Genomic DNA, 12363 nt, shown 5'->3' with positions numbered 1-12363 from the left:
ACAAAAGCATTACCTGTGACAGCTAGCGTTGGGTCCCATATTGGTCTGCTAGCTTCATTTAATTTTTTCCCTCAGGTTAACAGAGAGCAACAATCACATCCATTTAGGTGTTTCTTAGTGGAAATCTCAAAGAGCACGATCACATTAAAGAGGGCCAGGCCTATGTCTGCCGTTCAGTAAGTGGCAATAATGAAATGATCTAACGACACTTACTGAGTCCCCATCCGAAGGAGGTATTGCAATGATCTCAGAAGTTCAAGAGCCCTTAGTGCAGAAAGCTTGCAAGCTAAAGGAAGGGAGGGGCGGAGGCAGAGGCATGAAGAAGTAGACTAGAGGGAGAACGAGCTGAGGGCTACATCAGCAGTGTAGGTAACATGCTGTAAGCATGCAGAGTAAGAAGGGCGTAGCTGACAGGAGGGGTGGAGGCTTCACACAGAAGGTAGCGCATGAGCTACACTTCACAGGAAGCTTAGGGTTCAGGTAGAAGAGGACAGGAGAAGAATTCTCAGCTGAGAGAGCTGGGTGAACACAGCCTGGAGCAGGTAGGAGGGACGGTGTGGCCGGACGAGAGCCATCAGAGCAGTGCCTACTTTGACACAGGCTGCCAAGATGCATGAGGTCAAATCCTAGTTTTCCCTGCAGATTACTTCACTCGCCTGCTTCTAGAGTTTTCTACCTTCCTTCAACACCCAGGAATCAGGGACATGGGTGACCTGCAAAATCCAGGACGGAGTCCACAATGTGATCAAGGAGTCTCAACTTCCAAACATCATGCAGATGAGGACCCTCAATAGCTCAGATCCCACGCCTATGAAATCTCTAACATCACCCCTCACCCCCTCTTCCATGGATCATTTGAGAGGCTTTACACAGTCACAGATGCGGAGCTTTCTGCCAGAATTTAGAACAAGACTTTCACCCAGGAGGTGAGAAGGGATATGATATAGTTCAGCCCAAAGAGTCACTTCCTCCCCACCCTCCCCGACCCCAGGCTGCTGTGAGCACCTGAAAACAGAGTTTTATAGTGGAAATGCTATGGCAACTGTAACTAGTCACCTGCCATAGAAGTGTAAGGACAACCAGGATGTGTGGCCATCGCTTCCTACATTATTGCCTCTTCCAATCCCTACCATTTCCAGCTAAAAGACACACAAGTTTCATGGGGGAAAACTTAGTGCAAGAACAGGAAGTTTGGTAACTGGAGAAAAATCAGTTATGAAGGGCTCTGGTCTCTGGCTTGAGGCAATTGTCACAAGGAGGCGATGGTAACCTCAGGGCTCTTGAAGAGTTCACCAGGGTTCAAGTCCCTCCTGGCCAGCCCCTCAGCCTTGCTGAGCAGACCCCGGGCATGGTCCCAGAGCCAGTTAGCTTTACCTTTCACTCCAGTTTAGAACCAAGATGGGGGCGCTGGGCTCTCCTATTAGCACAGCACAAAATGCAACTTTTTGCAAAGAAGCTGTAACCAACATTAACACAAGGGGGTAGGGAGGGAGGGAAGTCTTCCTCCCACAGTCATATAAACTACTCCATTGATCTGATTCCATGTAACTACATCATGGGGTGCTTCATCAAATTGATAAAAAACGTCTCAAGTCACAGGAGGGAAAATTAAAATTCACGTGGGACATCAGCAAAACAAAAAGTAGAAAATAAAAATCATCCATTCATCATCAGGCAACCGTGTGTAGTGTGTGTGTACATACAGACATGATGTAGTCAGTCCCTGACATACGGTTGGTTTGACTTATGATTTTTCAACTTCACGATGGTGTGAAAGTGATGCACATTCAGTGGAAATCATACATCACATTTTGAATTTTGATCTTTCCAGGTCTAGCAATATGCTGTACGATGCTCCATTGCAGTGGCAGCAAGATGGTTTTGCCCAACTGCAAGCATTTTCGACTTATGATGGGTTTAACCCTGTGGTAAGCCAAGGGGCTTCTGGATATATACTTGGTTTAAAGCTATAAGCACATTTCCACAGTGCCCATACAAGTATCCTTTGGATATAGCAGAGAACTACACCAAAAGTTGTGGGTCTCAGTCTTTCTCTCATGCTACATTGGGGCAATTTAGCTAATTTTGCATGACTTTCCATTAGTAGAGTTTCAACCTACTTTGTTTGCTAGTTTAAAAAATTACAAAAAAAATTTTTGTGGCCAAAGGTAAACTGAGTGGGGGGAGGAGGGGTGAAAGGATTAAGGAAAGACAGATAAGAGAATGAAAGCTGGGTGTCGGGTGGGACGCTGCTCCCTGATGAGGCGCCAGCGCCCACAAGCCATGTCTTTATTTTATAGCAGATGCCACGAGGCAAAGTAGGGGCGTGATCATGTTGTTTACAGCATTCTCGTGAGTTTCAACCTCACTTAACTACATGCACCCGAACTCTATGACAAGGCACGTGGGGCTACGTGTTTGGACCATAGGTTCAAGCTTACAACCACAGCCGTTGGCTATAATTGTGCTGGGAGGGCCCTGCCCTCCAGCTGGGACTTGCACGTGGCAATGAGAGGACCCTGTCCTTTCATTAGTCCAAGGCTTGATCCTAGCCAAAACACTGTAGCCGCGCCCCATAAAAAATACCCTTCTCTACTAGCTTAAGACAGCATTTATCAAAGGGTGCTGGGTGCCCAGGGAAAAAGGCACATCAGTGTGGGGCAGTCTGTGTGGTGAACCAACTGCTTAAACACCTACAGAGCATGTTTGCACACTAATAGCTCCGAGAAGTCCAGCAAAAAAAAACAAAAACAAAAAACCACCACATAAATTTTCCCAGACTATTTCACCATGGTATTTAGCATTCACCACCCTAACTTAATTACTTTTCTAACACGACAAACATTCATAGACGCATTTGGGGAAATGTTAGAATGAAGCCAGCATGTACAACTATGCAGAGTATAACGTAGGGTTAGAGGTCAAGGCCACTGGGACAGGCTACAGAATTGAGGAGGCAGTGTCTGCTCCCCTGGCTTGTGTTCCTATGTGGAGCGTCTAATGATAGAGAAATACATCTGAGCTCCTGTCTTCCCTCAGCTGGATCTGCTCCTCTCCATGCCCCTAGCGGGGCAGCTGGGGCAAAGACTGGGGGTGAGGGACATCAAGTCTGTCTGGTCAGGGGGTGAAGACTTAGCAAGTGCCCTTGGCAGTCAGTCTAAAGCTCCAGACATCAAATTGTTTTATCTCGAACAGAAGACGCTTTGAACTTCATCTTCTGTATCTGTTGTTCAAATGGGGTCAAACGTGGGAGAATCAAAGAGTAGTTTATTGGGCTCCTATATTTCAGGAGAAATGTCAGTGCTTCCTTCCCCCCACCCCCAACCTCAAGAACTAACACCACAGTATCGAGCTCACATAGTAGGTGGGCTGTTCAGCAGGCTTCTTGAACTCAGCACAGGGTGCTCTCAGGACCAACGCGATGAGTAGAGCACACACACAAATCTTCAAGGCACTTTTGCTACTTAAATACATAGTTCACTGGCCCGTTGATGCTTGAAGTAAATTCTTTAACTTACTCCAGTGCTCCCACGAAGAGAACATATTAAGCTCTATAGACAAACCTGCTCAGACACGAATGAACTGATCAGATGCTGTCCTAGAAGCAGGTCTGCAGGGGGAGGAGAAAGCAACAAAGGCCTAACAGGGTACCGAGGTGGGGTGGAGGGAGCTGAAATAGATGATGCTTTCCAGCAAAAGGACAGAGACAAGGAAGGGGTCAGAGCACTTGGGCAAGCCACACGCCAACGTCCATTCCAGGTCACGTGTTCGTGCGTGCTTTGACGCAAACCCATCACTGTTCTTGACTAGATAGACTCTTAGGTGCAAAGTCTATGGGTGGTGGCTGAGCAGGATTATCTTCCCATTCAAAGGGAGCATTATGCCGATGCTCTTAAAACGACAGCAAACAGTTACTGACCATGTACCATGTGTATGAAGCACGCAGTGTTACTGCTTATGTGCGTGGTCTCATTTAATCCTGACAATGAGAATTACATTGAGTGGCCAGATTATTATGACTGGCCAGATTATTATGACCACCCCATCAGTCCAATGAAGTGAATTAGTTATGCAAATAATAATAATAATAATAAAACCTTGAGAGTATTTGCTTAGGAAGTTTTCAATATTCAGTATTTTTGGAAGTGTCAATGAAGTACTGATGGGGTGGTCATAATAATCTGGCCACTCAGTGTAAATGGTGCCTATGGGGGAGGTATGATGATTATTATCCTCAGTCCACAGATCAGGAGATCAAGGTTTGGGGAGTTTAAGTAACATCAGAAGGTCACACAATCAGCTGGGAAGATTTGCCCCCCAGGGGACATTTGGCAATTACTGGGGACATTTTTGGTAGCCATGACTGGGTGGAGGAAGGTACTAATGGGGGAGCATGCTGCTGACATCTAGTGGATAAAGGACAAGGATGCTGTTCAAAATCTAATAATGCATGGGACGGCTCTCTCTACCAAAACAGAATGATTTGACCCAAAATATCAACCGTGCTAATGTTGCAAAACCCTCTATTCACATGATATTCTAGAAACTGCAGGTATTTGTAAAGTACTTTAATATTTACAAAAGGCTTTCGGCCATGTTCTCTCACTTGATCTTACGACATTCCTCAGAAGTTCATTTCACAGATAGGTAGTGCTGCTCAGTGGTGATGTCTTGTGTGGGGTGGCACGGGTGCAATGTCAGCACTAGAGCCCATGGACCCTAAGACCATCCACCTCTGGCGTGGGGCCACCTGTGCTACCTGGGAGATGTGATATGGCTGCCTCTTTCCAAGAAAGTTTATGTCGTTACAAACTCTTCCCAGAGCCTAGGAAAACAACGGGGACCAAATGTTTATTATCTTCTCAGTGGCCTGATAGAGCCTCATAATATTGAGGTGTGCGAGGCGCCTTTCACATAAATAAAAGTTCTACAATTTATGCTTTACATCATTGAGTACATAGTGGCAAGCACGCGATTTACTGCTTCCTTTTCTTCCTTCAGTAGCACTCAGTTCTGGCAAATGGGAGACATGATAGTTATTTATTTATCTGATTTTTTAAAAAATCCCCGCCTGCAAGAGAATCTTCAGTTTTAAAGGAAGCCCAAGCATGTGGCCTTTGTAGTTACAACCCCCTCCCTGGATTTGGCTTTTGTTTAACCACCTGCATACATCGTAGCTGAATAGTTGGGTGAGAACTTGAAGAGAATTGTGATGCCTTTTTGTTTTCCCACACTGAACCAGGACTTCTCTGCAAGGCTTCCCTGGTCCTACAATCCACCTCTGGCCATTATGGGGTAGCAGGAGGACAAAGGGGGGAGTGAAGAATGAACACAGCTCATCTGGAGGTATAAGCACAATGTCTTAGATGTGCTCTGAGGATTGTCATCGGAATAGTCTCCAACCATAGGAACTCTCCTTGCTCAAAACCGAGGACCCACCATTTGCTAGTCACCTGTCTAACCTCCACTTTCACTTTCAAGAACCTCCTGAAAAAAGTCATGAATATTCTCAGAGAAAAGAATTACAAATTTGCCCAGCCAGCAATGGCTCAGTGGTTGAGCATCAACCTAGGAACCAGGAGGTCATGGCTGGATTCTGGTCAGGGCACATGCCCCAGTTGGAGGCTTAATCCCCGGGGGGTGGGTGGGTGAGGTACAGGAGGCAATTGATCAATGATTCTCTCTCATCATTGATGTTTCTATCTCTAGCTCCCTCTCCCTTCCTCTCTGAAATCAATAAAAAATACATTTTAAAAAGAATTACAAATGTAATCTTTAATAAAGCTTCACACTAGCAATAGACTAGATTAGACAATTCATGGGCTTTGCAAGCAAATGGGCCTCACTTCAAATCTGGTGCCTTCACTTAGAATGAGATTCAAAATGCATACAATTAAACATGGTTTAAAACGCGTGTGGATTAAGTGGCATAACACACGTGACAACGTGCCACTTCACTCCGTAACGTTAGCATAGACCAGTGGTTCTCAACCTTCTGGCCCTTTAAATACAGTTCCTCATGTTGTGACCCAACCATAAAATTATTTTCCTTGCTACTTCATAACTGTCATGTTGCTACTGTTATGAATCGTAATGTAAATATCTGATATGCAGGATGGTCTTAGGCGACCCCTGAGAAAGGGTCGTTCGACCGCCAAAGGGGTCGCGACCCACAGGTTGAGAACCGCTGGCATAGACAAATACACCAGATCACAGATGTCAATGCCTCCTCCTCCCCCCAACCCTGGACATCGGAGAAAGAGTGGAACGCTCTCAGTGAGAGCAAAGGTGGGTTCAGAGGAGGAGTTGGGAAAGCCCCGCAGGCCCAGCTGAAGCCCCCCTGAGTGGGGCAGGTGGGAGGGGGTCCCTGGGGAGGGCGTCTCCGACACTCGGCACAGGTCCTGCCTGGCTCCTCCATGCCTCTGCCTGAGCTCATTCCGACTAAATAAACCCTCGTGCCTCTATGGTATTCTTAGGGCACCGGGAAGGCATTGACAGGTACAGGGACCTGCTCCAAGCCTTCCCCCAGGTTCAGCTAAATAGGGCCCCTGCCCAGGAAACTTCTGCCCAGCCCCCAGGCGAGCCGGGCCTGCACAGCCCCTCCCAGCACCCCCTCCCCAACCCGGGCCTCCGAGGGCAGCAGCAGCCCCGTGCAGACAAGCATCGCTTGCCATGTTTGCCATTTTAAGTCCGCGCCATCTGTCCTGGGCCCTCATCATGAATTCATAATGAACATATGTGCGATTGCATCTGTAAAAGGAAAGATACAAGATTTTTGTGATCTAAGTTCAAGTAACTGCTGTGTGCAAGGAAGCATTGATTTGAAGGCTTTCTTTATTTTTGTTTTTGTTTTGTTTTCCTCCTAATACTTGAGAAACTATTTGTCACCGGTAAGTTTTAGTTCCAGGCTCAACCATAAAGCTTAGAGTGACCCAAAATGAGAGACTCAGCTCCCTTCTCTAAGAATCAGAAATAAAATACAATAAAATACAGTACAAATTCTAGGTTCCTTCTGAGGAACTGGTGTGACCTTGGAGTCTGACCTCCAGGGCTGAACTTGGCCCAACTACTTCCCAGCTCTGTGACACCAGGCAAGTTGCTCTAAGCCTGTTGTGCCCACTACACAGTCCGAAGAACAGTGGCCGCTCTGACCTGCTGACCTGGATCATGAGGAGAGAGAAGAAGAGAGGAGAGGAGAGGAGAAGAGAGGAGAGGAGAGGAGAGGAGAGGAGAGGAGAGGAGAGGAGAGGAGAGGAGAGGAGAGGAGAGGAGAGGAGAGGAGAGGAGAGGAGAGGAGAGGAGAGGGGCAAAGTGGCCGGCACGGCGCCCAGCACACAGGGAGGGCAGAGAGCACAGGCAGCTCTTATCATTTGCCCCCAGTTTGGGCAGCCTTCACGTGGGAAGAAGCTGACATTTTGAGTGGCAAATTGTTGGAGACAGAGCTGGCCGCCAGAGGCCTAGAATCCTAAAATGATACGATATAAGCTTTGAAAGCTGGACAGCTGTTTTTAGGTGTGTGTGTGTGTGTGTGTGTGTGTGTAGGTAAGTAGAGAGAGATATAGATGAATAATAGATGGGTGAATAGACAGATGATAAGATCATAGACATAGACATGTGTTTTTGCACAGGAAAGATTGGAGGACCATAAGTATCATCTTAATAATAATTACCTCTGAAAAAGGGCTGGGAGAAAGTTTACAAAAATAACCTGAATAGGGGCCATATGAAGACCCTGGAGATCAATGTTCTCAACAGTTGGGAGTTTAACACACAGAGGAATGTGACAAAGGAGGTTCTCTGCTCCTGGCAGACGGCCCCGGAGACACTGCAGAATGCCCTGGGTTTATTTGTACACACGTGAGCCAGGTTAGGTTAAAAGGAAACTGGTTTTGAAATGTGGGCAACAGACTTCACCACCTGACTCACCAGCCTCTCATGAGGGCACGATCACTTGGAAAAACACTGGTTATCCTGTTCTACTGGGAGGTACAGCGCTAGGACCGTGGCCGGGACACAGACCCATTATCCTTTGTTAGCAACAGTCATCAGGACGTGCAAGAATCCAGAAAACACCTGTATGCAGGGCTGTAGAGCTGGTGAATCCTACCTGAGTCCTAGAGTGGGAGATGTTTGCCCCCTGAAAGCAGGTGGAAAAAGACCCCATGTACCACATGGGGTGGAGTGAATGAGCTTAACACTTTAGTCAGTTGCTGCTGCCCCTAAAAGCAGAGAAAAAGCGTAGGGCCACCCAGTGAATGGTGATTGCTAGCTCTCCATCTGGCAACAGATCAGGCTCAGATGTCTTTGTTCCCAGAAGAGGGAACAGTAGACAGCTAGCAATGCTCGGCTCATCCAAGCTCTGCCTAGCAAGGTGCTTTGGGCACCTGCTAGCACAGAGTAGCATCAATAGCCAAGGCCTGACGCTTAGATGATGCACCAAGGCCACTGCCTATAGAGTTTGGAGGCATACCCAGTCCCATGAGATAGCAACAGCGCTGGACAGACCAGGAGTTGAGTGGGGACTGATCCACGAAGAGGGGCAGTGACATATGTTAGAGCTTTGAAGTCTCCTGATTCCTCCCCTCATCTTGTCTTCACCAGAGACCTGGTCAATGGACACACAGATGACCATCCCTGTGAGACCTAAATAGCCAGCCCCCTTATTAACCTGGGAAATGACTCCACCTCCAAATACAGGGCTTTGGGGAAACTCCATTGTACAAGATAGCTTTTTCCTTTTTTTTTTTTTTGAGGTCAAAAAGCAGCCTACTTCCCACCCTATATGTGCACCTTGTCCAGGTGCGCCTGCCTTGAATAGGTGGGAAATGAAAGCCCCTCTCCCACCGAATCTGAGAAGACCACGATCACAGACAAGGATGCCGTGGACCTATCCCTACCCTGTGGGTGTGCAACTCCACCCACTAGCACAAATGACCACACGGACCCCCACCCCTCGATGTTTGGCTTGGTGACTTCTCCTGTGGGGAGGAAGGGAACGGACACAAAATTGGAAGTGGTTTCTCCAACATTTCTGTGGGGTGGGAGTGTCGGCAAATGTTCTCCCCTCTCCGGAAATGCAAAGCAGGGTGATCAGTTCCCCTTTGCAACATGGTCACCCCAACAGCGGGCCATGAAGAGCATTGGGGTCCACCGCAGCAGTTCTTAACCTGTGGGTCGCGAACAATGAAAATACATCCTGCATATCAGATATGTACATGACGATTCATAACAGTAGCAACATTACAGTTATGAAGTAGCAACGAAAATAATGTTATGGTTGGGGGTCACCACAACATGAGGGACTGTATTAAAGGGTAGTGGCATTAGGAAGGTTGAGAACCACTGAAGCGTCCTTTCCTGCCGGGCCACCCTGGGAAGGGGGTGCTGAGGACCCTTGGCTGCTTGCAGAGCTGTTTCAGGACCCAGTGCACTCTGACCTCCTCTTTAGCTCAACCCCCCTCGGCTCCCTTATAAGTGTGTTCTCACTGTGCAGCCAGGAAAAGGCGAGCAGGCGAGAGGAGCTGCAACACAGCCAGCCGAGGAGACAGGTTTCTGAGTCCCTCTGATTTGCTTGGGAACCAATTCGAAGGTTAATTTTGGGAAGACCTCTTGATATGCACACCTGCGCACACACGAAAGCTGCCTCATCTTTAACTTTTTTAACTGAAACTTGGGTGACGGTGCCACAGCTGCGCCTCAGAGATCCTCTATTTCAATCCTCCGCCCTATTTATAGATAAGAGAATTGAATCCTCAAAGGTGCGGCTTTCTAATCCCTGTGGAGTGTTTTTCCTACCTCCTCCATCTCTCCCCTCCTCTCTCTCCCTCTTATTACCTTCTGGTCTGTGATTTCCTATTTTTAAGAGATAAAGCCTTACTTATTCCTCAATGTTGCCAAGTTGTCAGTCCTCAAGTTCCTCCTTCCCTAATTAGCAGTATTCCTCCAGACTGAGGAAGGAGGAGAAGGTGGGGGGGGGGGGGGTTCTGATGAACTGGGGGGGGGCGGTGGGGAGAGAGGATGAAATCTGACTATTTTCCTTTAATCACATTTTAAAATTCTTGCCTGGCTGGCGTGGCTCAGTGGTTGAACATCAACCTATGAACCAGGAGGTTATGGTTCAATGATTCCCAGTCAGGACACATGCGCGGGTTGCAGGCTCGATCCCCAGTAGGGGGCATGCAGGAGGCAGCCAATCAATGATTCTCTCATCATTGATGTTTTTTATCTCTCTCTCCCTGTCCCTTCCTCTCTGAAATCAATACAAATATATGTTTTAAAAAAATCCACTGGTCCAAGCTGGTTTAGCTCAGTGGATAGAGCGTTGGCCTGCAGACTGAAGGGCCCCAGGTTGGATTCTGGTCAAGGGCGCATGCCTAGATTGCGGGTTCAATCCCCAGTGAGGGGCGAGCAGGAGGCAGCCAATCAATGATGCTCTCTCATCATTGATGTTTCTATCTCTCTTCCCCTCTCCTTTCCTCTCTGAAATCAATAAAAATATTTTTTTAAAATTTCACTAGAAGGAGCCCTGAACTGGGTGCTTTCCTACCTAACTCCACTGCCTCCAGCTCCCTCCCCTCCACACCACATGCATACCTGGTTCTGTCACACCTGTTGACTGATCTTTGTGACTCCCCATTGGGACCCAGATACCTGATTCCTGAGCTCTGCAGACATAATTCAGTAACATTAGGCATATTATCTAATGTACGCTTCATTCCTGCTAATATAACAAATGAACATAAGCAAATTCTGGGTCATCAGGATGTTCACCTTGTCGGAGAATATTGCCAAGCAATTAAAGTGTTTGCGCTTGAGTTTGTGTTTACAATAGTAACGGTGACAAGTTGTACTTCCCGAATACGGAAAGTTAATGAGGAAAGAACAGAGGCCGACCAAATACATAAATTATGCTCTCTTTCAAAGTGAAGGTCAAATGACCTCAATGTTCACTGTATGAATAAAGATTTTTCCAGTGGCTTGAACAGAGATAGGGTGGGAGAATTGAGTCATCGCACCACACCATAATAGAAGTAGGACAAACAAGAAAAAGCCCGCATTGTGGCCGTCAGCAACCCACACAGACTGCCGTTAGGCAACCAACCTGGTGTGCCAGATGAGACCATGCGGTAAATTTTTATTCTATTGCCTTTTTGTTCCATGTGTATCTATTTATACATTTCTGTTTATTTTTTAAATTTTCCTAGAGCTATAAGAACTGCATTCTTTATTATATCTGCACATTTTTTTAAATATATTTTTATTGATTTCAGAGAGGGAGAGAGAGGAAGATAGAAACATAGTTGATGAGAGAGAACCAGTGATTAGCTGCCTCCTGCACGTCCCAAAGTGGGGATTGAGCTAGCAACCCGGGCATGTGCCATGACCAGGAATCGAACCATGACCTGCTGGTTCCTAGGTTGACGCTCAACCACTGAGCCACGCTGGCCTGGTGATGTCTGTATATTTAAAAAGCTATATCATGATAAAAATATTTTAGTCAACATTGAGAGTTGACTTAGCTTGACCTGCTCTCTCTCCCCACCATCCTCTGACCATCTCAGAGCCTCACCATTGGCCCAATCACTTAGAAACCAGAGGACAGAGGAATCTGGCCATTGCAGTGCATAAAGGAACCCTTCTGGGCCCCACTGTGAGGTGAAGAAGGGTGGAGATTGGAGAGGGAAGGAGGGAATTGTTAGGTGAAATGTCCCCAGGTTCTTAGCGTGACCTGTACTATCTCAGGTTGAGCTGACCGCCAGTTCAGCCAGGAGGGGAGGGCATATCACCTGCAGGGAATGTTCTCACATGTGTAAGTGAGCCAATTAGGTTGTTTACTGCTTCTGATTATACTGCACTAACAGCATGTGCCACTCACTACAAGCACCTGTGTTATCACGTGCCACTTGCTACATACAACAAGCCCCGTCCCCTTCTGGGTGGGGAAATCCACCATCTCATTGCCACCCAAGACACTGCTCTGTCCATGAATTCCCTTAATAAACACTTTTTAAAAAATATTTGCAATGGGAAACATTAATATCAAGTGAAACTATTTATCCTATGATTTATGTTTCTAAAGTGATTCTAGAAACTCTTTGAAACCACAAACTGTAAAGAACACACTGAGCAAACATTTCATAATTCTGTTCTTCTATATGAGAATGTTTCCTTCAGACACCAAAGAATTATTGAGACTACATATTTTTAAGAACTAGCTATACATATAACATCAAAGGTACTTAAGCGTACTTATGAGTACGTAAATGTATGAATTTACTTAGCTGTGATTAAATACATTTTTCAAAATGCCATTCAAGTTGTAACACTAACTTCAATATATATTTTTTAATTTCACACTTGGTT

The sequence above is a fragment of the Myotis yumanensis genome, unplaced genomic scaffold (genome assembly GCF_028538775.1).
Source record: "Myotis yumanensis isolate MYYU_CA2020_CCGP unplaced genomic scaffold, mMyoYum1.0.hap1 SCAF_19, whole genome shotgun sequence".
Taxonomy (NCBI): Eukaryota; Metazoa; Chordata; class Mammalia; order Chiroptera; family Vespertilionidae; genus Myotis; species Myotis yumanensis.
The sequence above is the reverse complement of the archived record's forward strand: the minus strand, read 5'-3'. Positions refer to the sequence as shown.